We start from the raw sequence: 12,259 nt of genomic DNA on the forward strand, positions 1-12,259 counted from the left end.
ATGTTAATTTATTGCAGTTTTATTCATTTTTTTATGTAGAATTTCTTTTGCAACATCATTGTTACACTTTGATAAATATGTATGTTCCATTTGTTACAATAGTATGGCTTAGAGTGTTATGATTGCTGTTTTGCATGATACTGAACCGATGCAAATGATTAAACGCTGAAGAGGCCGTAAACCTTCCTTGTTGATGCGCAATATTCAAGTAGGTTTTAGGGAGTACTCTGAGGGTGGCAGGCAGTCAAGGAAACTCAAAATTTGGCAGTATTTGGTACGCAGACTATCAAAATTGTACAATATTATTTGTTCCGCCAGAATCGGGTAGAAATTGAAGGAATATATTTGGTACATAAGGGGACAGGATGAGGGTAGCTTCGCTTATGCATAACATCAAATGCAAAGCGCTGATGCTTCTTGCCAAAACATGTCTAAAAAAGGGATTAGACACCAGATGGTCTGTAAATCAGCATATTCAGTTTTTTATCAAAATACGCCTAGAATTGTCGATGCGAGCTTGTATGAGGCTGATAATACACCATTTGTAATGATTATAAGAATAAATGCAACAATCATATTGCTTTCTCAGCTGAGTTTCCCCGTTTAAAAATAGTGCATAATGGTTTCCCAGCTTAAAAAAAGCGTGGAATGGTTATTCCAAACACCTTGCAAGTCATGTTTTTGCAACTTTCTGTCATTATACCAGCAGAGCTGACCTCTCAAAAGTTTCCAACGATCAATTTCATCACCTATGGTCATCTGGCGGGCTCTGTGTCTACATTGTTTCTCAGCAGATTTTCGCATACTTACAATGTCTGTTCTGCTGGGAAGTGAAATATGTGCATTTAGCATGTGAAAGTCATCTGATGAATAGTAACAGATAAATACACCGACGCTTTATTTAAACTTACTTGATTTTAGGTGGTAAACAAGCCCAGTAAATTTTGAATTGGAAAAATGTGCAAAAACTGAAAAATGCATTTGTCGTATGCGATTTGATAAGTCCAAAAGTAAGATTCAATGCATTGTATTTAACGATATCAATTTTATGTAAGTTTTTGACAATTTTTTTTTTCTTACAATTGTTTCATCTGGTGTCTAGTCCCTTTAATGGCAAAGGGAAGTAACAACGGCCCTCAACTTTGTAGACCAGAGCAGGCAAAGGTGGTCTAGCTACGTATAGTTACATTCCTGACTTCAATGTGTATACAAAGTAATATCAGGACACATAATTATATACATTATTTTGATCATTTTTTAATTTAGCATAAAAAATGTGAATTAAAATAAATTGGTAATGTTCCTTGGAGTCAACTTGTTTCAAAATTCATTACTTGAACATGTGGAGAATTTAATTAGTTGCAAATTGGACATTTTCACACCATATTGGTTTTACTCTCATGCACCAGTCAATTGTAACCACGGCCCCCCCAGGTACGGGGAATAGCGGGGACTTTGACTTTCGGTCCAGCCAAGCCCGGGTATTAGATCCCTGTCCTGCGGGGACAAACTGCTGGTACAATCCATGCCAAATGCCCCCACACCCCAGGGACTCTAAGTAAGGCCCATTGCCCGCCATTTTTGGCACTAAGACAAAAACCACCGCATTCACCCGGCACTGCAGGGCCACCTGAAAGGTAAAAACACAGCCCATTTCTCCGGCTATCCCCGGTATACCCCCAGACCTGGGGAGGCCATGGTAAAAATTGACTGGTGCATAATCACCATTTGTTTCACTGCAAAAATTATGATTAATATATATTAAAGTAATGACAAGTAAATGAAGTTGTACATTTCATAGTTGTTAAGTGTTGATTTTTCTCTGCAGTGATGTTAAAATTCTGAGAATCTCCCATCTATGGTAGTTTTGGTAGACATACAGTAATCTTATATAGCAATATTATTGAAGGCTGAATATGTACACTGCAAGATGAATTTGATAAAATCAGATTGAAGAAATACTAATATTTTGACAGATTTGAAGATAATAGGAAAAAAACCATTATGCTGCAGTTTGTATGATTGCCAAGAGCATGTTTGTGAAACACAGGCAAGGCTTGGCCATCTATTATAGAGATAACATTGTTCAGTTCTGCAGATATTTATTGTTTAAAAATGTGCAGAATAATTGTTTTTGTGAATGGTAACAGGTGCATCCTCCCACTAGTAAATGGTTTACAGAATAATAATAAAACCTGCAAATTAAAACACCAACTGTGCTTCATTTCTTGTATGCAGCAGAAGGATTTTGAAATGTAATAAATGTGTAGTAATGCTTACTTCAGTCTTTGTTGTATCCGAAGCCGAAGTCCGGGACAGTAAATACTGTTTTAGACAAGTCAAAATTCCCAGGTGGTTGCCCGATATTTACGCATGAATTGGTTATTTTGGGCAAGTAAAACTGTATTTGGGCAAGTGATTTTCTTCAATTACTTGCCTGAAAGGACAATTAACTGCTGATTTTTTTTAAGGCAAAGACTGTGACTTGATTCAGTCTAAAAAATCATTGTAAAACAATGGATGGAAAAGGATGCAACATTAGATGTATGTCATATAATGAGACTTGATCATATTTCTCACAGTGAATTTATTCACTCTCATGTTAATTAAATTGTGCAGACTATATATTAGTGAATAATTCTAACATGTAAACATAAACTCCTGTAAATGCCCTGTCATATGTCATGCCCTGCTGTTCAATGAAGATATTTTCAAATGCCTTTAAATCCATTTAAGGTTTTATAACAATTTTAAGCACCAAGAATGAGATGTTGATAACTTTGGATATCTGAGCTCTTGCTGTGAAGGATTTATCCAGGATTTTTTCTTTCTGTTTTCTTTTGTCTTCAACATAAAACACCAGCACAGGTTGCCTGCAGTTTTATAAACCCTGGCACAATTTTTATCATTGAAATCAACAAAATTTCACAGTGAATTCATTACAGCTTACTGCCATTTATAATTGTCAAAAACTTAAAGAAACGCATGTAAGCAAGTCTGAAGAGATTTCTCACTGACAAACTTGGCATTAATTGGGTGTTTGAAATACGCTTTTAGTTTGTTGGCTTTAGTTTGTTCGGGGCTGGTCTTGTGTCAGTTTCAATGATTGTTACCAGCATTATCAGTGGTGTTTGTGTGTTTTAACCTTTATAATAATGGGTTATAAGAAATATTATAATACTATGGAAGTTGGTGTGGCTACTTATAATATGGGAACATTTTCCAAAATTGAATAGTTTTTCTTATTTCTTTGCCTTCCTCAAGTTTGCATTTTTTCAAACTCAATATGAGATTAGCATCATGTTTGAGAAAAGTTAATTCTGGTGCAAGGAGTCTCAAGTTCATTCCTGTATTAAGTTTACAGTGTAATTTAGTTTTGTAAAGAAGTTTCGGTTAAATAAAGCTAAAAAACCAAAACTTCTTTCAGTTTAAGATATGCACTGCACCTACATTAATTCCACTTAATTACAGGATTGAACTTCAGACTTCATGACTGAACAACTGAAGATGGACAATAAAATAAAGTCTGGCTCATGTCAGGTAAACTTTGCTGTTAAACTATTGAATGAACAATTTTATAAAGGCTGGTAAATGGGAGATTGTCTGCCCATGCAAGTAGACTGGGTAATAATGCACTAAATATATAGATATTTGTTTGTTCTGATAACTTTGTATTTGCACTGAGACTTTTGCAGTTCTCATGAAAGACAGACAGATCGTAAGTGTCATATCATTATTATAACTAAACAAGAGCTTTTACAGCTCGGCCATAAATTATCAACAAGTGTCTTGTAAACTGAATGCCCGTAGACAATACCGTCATGCAGATGACCAGTCAAATGCATCTTAAACCTTTTGTTTTAATGGAACAGATTACTGATTAACCTGGTTAATTAGCTTAATGAGGTGAATCACAATTCATAACTTGTCATCAGTGTAAGGAGCTATGCAGAATTAACATGTGTGTGTTATGTGGGCGATGTCAGGGACCGATATCTTCATGAATATCGTTTGAAACAGTCTCACAAAAATGGGTTTTGCATTTCAGTAATTGAATTAAATTGAGTGTAGAATATATTTGAATTTGATATATTGGTGAATGCAGTGCAATTAACAATCAATGAATGTTGAGAGCTGAAAAGAGAAGTTATTGAATGGGATTTGGCTGTCTTTGAAAAGTATGTATAATGTATATATATATTTGTGGGTTTTGGCGCATGTCAAAGTGCATTTTCAATCTATGGCTAATGAGTATCACTGCTTATAGAGATGTGAGTGCATTATAAATATTTAGAAGCATAAATTTGCAGTTCTTTATCATGATGCCAGTCACTGACCCAATTGCCTTTGGATATATTTGCAATAGGATTAATATTTCAACAGTTTTCATGCTTATTTTATTTTATTATAATTGAACAAACCAGCTGGTATTATAGGATGAGGTTCATATTTGATTAATATTTAACTAGTATTTTAATTCAGCCAAATGTTTGTTTATTAAGTAGTACACTGACATTCCAGAGATAGAATTTGTAATGTTTATATTATGTATCTCCAAATGTGGTAATTGATGGGATATAAAGTATATCTCTTTACTGTTAATTGATTTATGGTAAATATTTTTTCCAAATAATTCTTAAATAGAAGGATGCATTACCAACTATGATATTTTGATTATATTTCTAGTAATTAATAGATTATATTGCAGTTAATTTTAGAACAGAAAGATGCAAAATTCAAGTCCCCTTCAGCTAAACTTTTTATTGAATGATTTGTTAATTAGATTACAAAAGTCAATTATGTTTTCTAATTTTACATAATTATTTCCTTTTACTGTTAGTTGACACAATCTCAAATGTAATCATGTTAAAAGACAATTCATTAATTTTACTTTCTTCTTCATTTTCATTAGTATCGTTTTCTGGGATAAATTAAGTTTAATAATATAATTAGGGCAGTTACTAATTCATGAAAAATCATGAAGCCCTGGGTCCTTTCAGCACTAAGTGAGAAAACATTGAACAAGCATTTTGCTGTTTATGATTTCATAACACTAGGGAACAGTTTTTAATCAAAATTTAGGATGTAAGATATGATAAAGTAGTTTTATAGGGAATGCATCATCAATTGGTCTTTTCAACTGTGTGAAGATTTATAATGCAGCTAAGGCCACTCCTTTCTTATTTTTTGGTTAACAAGAATTCTTGGAAAAAATGTCCACCGAGTGGTCGAGAGAAAAAAAAAAAAGTCACAAAACATACTCTTAAAGGGTGAAAATCAGAGAACAACATAATAACATTGAAAATTTATATCATTTACTTGACATTTTAACTCTTAAACTCCTATTAATGCATGTGTTAATTTATACACTCAAAGTTTTAAAGTTCTAATTAAACACGTACACAGTTTAAATCTTACATACTGTGCATATAAAACATCAATGAAATATAAAACATGTATACATGTATAAACTACACTTTTTATCAAAGATACATTGAATATCACTCAGCAAGACATTTGTTTAGCTTTAAGGGTATGCTAAAGCAAAAGTGAATGCAGAACACTTAAAAACTGACCAATTTAAAAAAAAGAAGAAGAAAAGGCGCATTTGACACATTAAAATACAATGTTAAAATACAAAATTAAACCATCATTTATAAAATGCAATATTGTCTCACAGTTTAAAGAAAGTAAAATGCAAAAGCCTGCTTAGATTCTTTCTCATGTGAATTTGAGTATTTTGTCATAAAAACTTGACAGATTGATTGATAATGCTGAAAAAATTGACTACATCTTGGCAAAGTTCCTATGTTATTTCATTTACAATGTGCGTTATCATTTTCTATGTTAACGACTCACATAATTACATCACAACCAGACGAGGGGGTCTAGACTGTGTTAGCATGTTCTACCTGTTTGTAATCATGTTTAATTTTTATTACACATTCTGAATTTACTGACTATTTGCAATTTGCTAGTTTACATGTAAAGAGTCACAGAGCACAAAAAATGATGGTCCACAAACATAGTTCTCAGTTATGGTGCTTCTTAAATAGAGACAGTTATATATAAAGAAATCAAGTTATATGGTTATGCATGTTCCACAGTCTATTTTTGCCCCTTTAATTAGAGGGCAGTGTGATCATGTGTGAGTTATTTTAAATCTCTATCCTGGGTGAAGGTATGAGATTGTACCAGTAACTGGCTTCACTGACTTGGGCTCAAATCCCATCTCATATTTCCTACATGTGAGAGAAATCAGACTTGAATAATACGGAAGCAATATAAACTGTGATCTCAAAGTTTCCATAATTTAGTATACTTATATTTGTGTTACTATAAGCTATAATAGACACTGACTTAAAATCCCAAATAGCTCGAACAATCCTTAAACATAAGACTTAATTTAGTTTGAACCTGGTACTTGAGTACTGTCACAAAATGCAGTGTCATTTCTTACAATTATGCTGTTCTAATAATATCTATAGGGCAAAAAAAAATAATACCTGTGTTTCCGGTAACATGGCCAAAAAAAATAAGGTCGGGATTTTTTTTTTTTTTTTACACTTTCCATATCATGCAATTTTCTGTTGCATCAGATCAATTACGTTATATCTACGCGTTTCCTAATTTACAAAAAGTCTGATAAAACAGCATTGTTTAATGTCTGAAATCATTTTCTTACCTTCGACTACCATAATTTCCCGCCAACTTTGCCCATGAAATCTGGTGTTTTTTGGTATACAATACTCGTTTATAAGTCGTAATCGGTTTTTAGGAAAAATCCAGCACTTCGATTTTAACAAATCTGTGGTAATGTTCTAGCCAAACAATCAATTATCAACTAAATTTTCAATTTGCTTGAGGAAAATCACCGATTTTCTTGTCAACTGTGAGCTCCTTAAACTTAAGGCCTTCAAGTGGAGGTAGGTTAATAAAAGAACAAGTAAACGTGGATATGGATTTATTTTACGTATCTTATTTTCGTACATTACTACAATCAAAGTTTCATTCATATTTATAGTGAATTTTAAACATTTCGGTCAGTGTTTTAAGATTCCCAGACGACTATTTTTGATTATTATTTTTTTCGATCGTATGGTATTTTCGTACCAGCCTAGGCGAAATCCTAACAATCAAATGGGATCATACGGTATCCGACTGACCGAATTAGATACCACACCATAGCCACGCGCCTTTGATCTTATCACTGCTCGTGCTCTGACGTCACAAATTGTACTGTTTGATCTGCAGCCGACACATTCTAATAAATGTGTTATTAACTTTCGCAGGTTTTTGTTTGGATTTCCATTGATAATTGCGGATAAATTAATATAACGATTAATGTAATGTGTATTGGAACCTGGCAGTTAGCCTGCATGAATTCGCAAAGCCTAATCGTAAGAAGCCTGCATGATATACGCATTTTAGCGTAATAGTAAAAAAAGTAAGTTTTATTTTGGACATGGATATGGATAAAAAACACCGCGAACTATAATTCAAAATATTTTCATTAAAAACACAGTAAAATATGTCTCCGGGGATCAACCATGTGTTTGGACCGTGTTTTTACGATAAAAATTTTTATTTTTTATTTTTTTTTATTTTTATGTTTAAAAAAAAGATAAGGGTCGGCCAGGAAAAAAAAGGGTCGGTCGGGTTACTGGAAACAGGTATTTTTTTTTTTTTGGCCTAGGCAAAGTGCAGGAAATAGATGTGCCTATTTCTTACAACTGACAATGCTTTCAATTCATATGCACTGGTGATGGTTCATTTATTTGCATCATTTTAGCATTAATTGGCTGTGAAACTGTCAAAATGTGTAATATATGGTCTCTTGTTCCTGTGACTGAAACCAGTACTTCGATCATTGCTGGATAATCTAAAACAAAGTGTCTGTTATCTTTTTATCAACATGTAGTCATTATAAGGTCAATTTACAGCAATTAAAGCTCTGATAACATGGGCCCTGAGTATCTTGAGCTGAGCTTCTAGCTACATGTATTTATGTTTAAATTGACTGTTTTTGGAAATAATTTTGATAAATTATTAATGAGAATAGCTTTGGTTTGGTAACGGCAGTGTTGTCAATAAAAAAATAGGAAAGTATATTATTTGAATTATGTCCCTTGGTGAAATGAGACAGCAAAAGACAAGCATTGGTATATATGCTTACAGTGCTCTGTAGTCTAAATCCATTTTGGCATCATCATGCTTTAATAAAAATAAGTGTTGATTACCAAATATACTATGGTGATTCACCAACAAACACGTTGGATTGGCATTTATAACCAAAACAGTGGTCAAACACCAAGGGCTTTTTACCTGGCACATGTTTCCTAATTACTTACAGAGAGATTTCTTGTTTATTTTCATTCTAGCTTTCACCATGATGGTAAAGAAATCATTTAGCTCCTTTAACACATGAATTTAGGAAAATGAGTTTTGTTGATCTCAGAGGTCCTAAATCACCATGCATTTCTGTTCTACTTCCGGTATATAGAATAATTGCAATCCTTAGAAGTTATCTTGGTGATAGGGTATACTCTATGCTTGAGGGGCTTAGAATATTTACCAATTAATGAAGGATGTGTTGCATCTTTAGCATTAAATTCAGAGAACAGTGCAGTATATTATTGAATGAAAAACTCCAATTTCCAATTACCTGAATGAAAACCTTGATTTTTGATTACCTGAAGGTATCTGTGTTTTAGAGAAGAATAGGTATTTCAGTTCTTGGAAACTCATCAAAATTGTTTGGAATAATAAATTGTGATGTACAAGAAACATTATTACCTATAAAATTTGTTTTTGCATCAAAGACTTGCCGTTTTACGATATGGCAAGGAGAATAAGAGGCATTGTTCATCACTAGGATATTCGTTTGCGCTGAAAGGTAAAGCTCAGGATTGTTCTGGGATTGTTCAATCTTCAAGTTGTTCTATGCACCTACCTGTCTGCCAGATATGGCATGTATAATCATTAAAATTAAATGTTTCTTTGTTTTATAACACTTCCTTTGAGCTCAATTGTGAAGAAAACAAATTAATTTTAAAGTCTGACCATCATGTATTATATGTGAATTTTAGTGGGCTGTTATATTGCCCCTGGTGAGGCTTGGACCACAGAACCACTTGGATGAAATGCAAAAACCGCTACAACTACAACACATTTTCATCCTGTTATGATATGGTTTCAATATTTTAGGGCTTGAAGTTCCACCACAATATATAGACAGTTAAACTATGGTGCACCTTTTCTGTCTCTAAAAGGAGTTTTATCAGGTGTGCTGGTTAAGTAAGCATCTTCTGATGGATTTTCAAAATATGATGAAGGTGGCTGAGGGGTAATTGCGCAGGTGAAATATTGCTGTAAGGGTTTAAACGTCTGTTGAGGACATTTTGTGTCAAAGTTGGCCAAGCTTAATGGGTAATTTCAGGTAACCAAATACAAGAAGTAGATTAGGAAAAGTAATGAGAATGGTTAGGTTAGATGTATGGTAAGAATGAGGGGTCATTGTACTACACATGGCAATTTTCTGCTTCATTTCTGTGAAATGTTAACAATGTGAAAACTAATGTAGGCTTGCAGGAAAATTGCTGGATATTTTGTAATTGGGGGTTTCTACTGTGTTTACTGTCAGAGACACTTAGGAAAATGATGTACACTTGGGAATTCTTTTTTGTGCTTGTTGTACAGCAGTAATGCATTTGCCCAAGGAAGTACACAAAATAATAAGTACATTCATGAAAACAATAAAAAAATACAATGTAGGTACCCAATGTAGAAATATTTAGCTTGTCATTGTATAATGCCATTATAGTGCGTAACGTTAAATCTTGATGGCTGGTGACCCCATATCATTTGTATCATTTGTATCAACAAGTATTGCGCGAAGGTTACTTATATCTCAAAAATATTTTTTACAGAAATGTTCCTTAGGTGACCATACAATCATTGAAGAAATCAACTTCAAACTTAATGAACTCATTCACATTAACAAAGTGCTATTTGTGACAAGTTATATAACTCCGACTTATTTTGTAACAGTGATGGCCCTTTGTAACATTTTAAACCAAAACAATATTTTTCATGTTTTATGAACCAGCATGTTTGAAAAACATGATAGTTAAAAAATATAATAGTCTCACCTGTGGTGTACAGGTGGGAGGCGTCCTGCATGTTGTCCGATCAATGTCTTCAGAACTCTTTGTCCAATCAGGTGAGCGATATAGGGCCCTTTTGGCCCTCTTGATACATATTTATTCTCTTAGTGGTCACACTCAGGATACCTCAGATACTATTGAAAATGTAGTAACAGCTAGTGCCATGCCATGTTCAAAGACAGATGAAAGAGCGTGCATTATTTCAGACAGATATTAGAGTGTATTTTATTTCAGATAGGTTAAAGAGCATACATTATTTCTGGCAGGTAAAGGAGGGTACATTATTTCAGACAGACAAAAGAGAGTGCGTTTTTTCAGAATGATTTGAATGAAAATTTATAAAAATTGCCTTGTGTGCTGAGATTGGCTATTATCAAACATTAATCATTCCTTTTTCTTAAGTTATAACAAGATAGAAAATTAATTTACTTCAGCCTTTTGTAGGGTATGAAATTAATTTCACAGCAAGGAGATTATTATTTACCTAATACTTGAAAAAGACTGTAATTATTATAACGCACAGAATGCATCCGCATTTCTCGTTTGAAGAGATAAGTAATTATCTTTCATTATAAAGAAAACTAATACAGTCTTTTGAGTGTTGAGGGATATATATTTTTTTTTAAAGCACATCTTGAAGATAGGCAAGATTTGTCAGTGATAAATGGCTGGAAGATTGAAGGCATTATCACCTGTATGGGATTGAACTGTTTTATTAACTTACAGGTAATCAGCGCATAAGATATGATTTATTCATTTTGGGATGACATTGCAACATTTTAAATTAACTTAAAAAGATACTGTCTAGATATGGACTAAAAAATAAATACCAGAAAGTTTAGATTATCAATTAGCCATCCATGAAACTGCTTATATATATATTATATCCTTTTAAGCTTGTTTAGATGAAGTAGAAGTTAAGTTGGCACTGAAACATGTCTCAGAAACTGTAAATTAAAATACCAAAATTGGTTCACAATGACATGATGAGGAGCAAGTCTTGTCACTCTGGCTATAATGAGGAGCATGTCCTGTCACTCTGGCTATAATGAGGAGCATGTCCTGTCACACTGGCTACAATGAGGAGCATGTCCTGTCACTCTGGCTATAATGAGGAGCATGTCCTGTCACTCTGGCTACAATGAGGAGCATGTCCTGTCACACTGGCTACAATGAGGAGCATGTCCTGTCACTCTGGCTACAGTGAGGAGCATGTCCTGTCACTCTGGCTATAATGAGGAGCATGTCCTGTCACTCTGGCTACAATGAGGACCAAGTCCGGTCACTCTGGCTACAATGAGGAGCAAGTCCTGTCACTGGCTACAATAGGGAGTATGTCATGTAACTCTGGCTACAATGAGGAGCATGTCCTGTCACTCTGGCTATAATGAGGACCAAGTCCTGTCACTCTGGCTACAATGAGTAGCAAGTCCTGTCACTCTGGTTACAATGAGGAGCATGTCCTGTCACTCTGGCTGCAATGAGGAGCAAGTCTTGTCACTCTGGCTACAATGAGGAGCATGTCCTGTCACTCTGGCTACAATGAGGAGCAAGTCCTGTCACTGGCTTCAAGAGGGAGCATGCCCTGTCACTCTGGCTGCAATGAGGAGCATGTCCTGTCACTCTGGCTACATTGAGGAGTATGTCCTGTCACTCTGGCTACAATGAGGAGCAAGTCCCGTCACTGGCTACAAGAGGGAGCATGTCCTGTCACTCTGGCTGCAATGAAGAGCATGTCCTGTCACTTTGGCTACAATGAGGAGCATGTCCTGTCACTCTGGCTACAATAAGGAGCAAGTCCTGTCACTGGCTACAATGAGGAGCATGTCTGGTCACTCTGGCTTACAATGAGGAGCATGTCCTGTCACTCTGGCTTACAATGAGGAGCAAGTCCTGTCACTCTGGCTTACAATGAGGAGCATGTCCTTTCACTCAGGCTACAATGAGGAGCATGTCCTGTCATTCTGGCTACAATGAGGAGCATGTCCTGTCAATCTGGCTACAATGAGGAGCATGTCCTGTCACTCTGACCATAATAAGGAGCATGTCTGGTCACTCTGGCTACAATGAGGAGCATGTTCTGTCACTCTGGC

General features: G+C 34.7%; 1 protein-coding gene across 4 annotated transcripts in view; it reads left to right on the forward strand.

Moving 5' to 3' along the window:
- The window catches only part of LOC128234551 (semaphorin-5A-like), an 85,937-nt gene that overhangs the window by 10,073 nt on the left and 63,605 nt on the right, over window positions 1–12,259 (forward strand). For 2 of the 4 annotated variants that reach the window (XM_052948825.1, XM_052948827.1), the window contains exon 3: window positions 3,472–3,540. The exons of the other annotated variants lie outside the window; for them this stretch is intronic. The gene's annotated coding sequence lies outside the window, so the exon portion shown is untranslated. The remainder of the gene's footprint in view (window positions 1–3,471; window positions 3,541–12,259) is intronic. 4 annotated transcript variants of the gene reach the window in all.

The sequence above is a fragment of the Mya arenaria genome, chromosome 5, assembly GCF_026914265.1.
Source record: "Mya arenaria isolate MELC-2E11 chromosome 5, ASM2691426v1".
NCBI lineage: Eukaryota > Metazoa > Mollusca > Bivalvia > Myida > Myidae > Mya > Mya arenaria.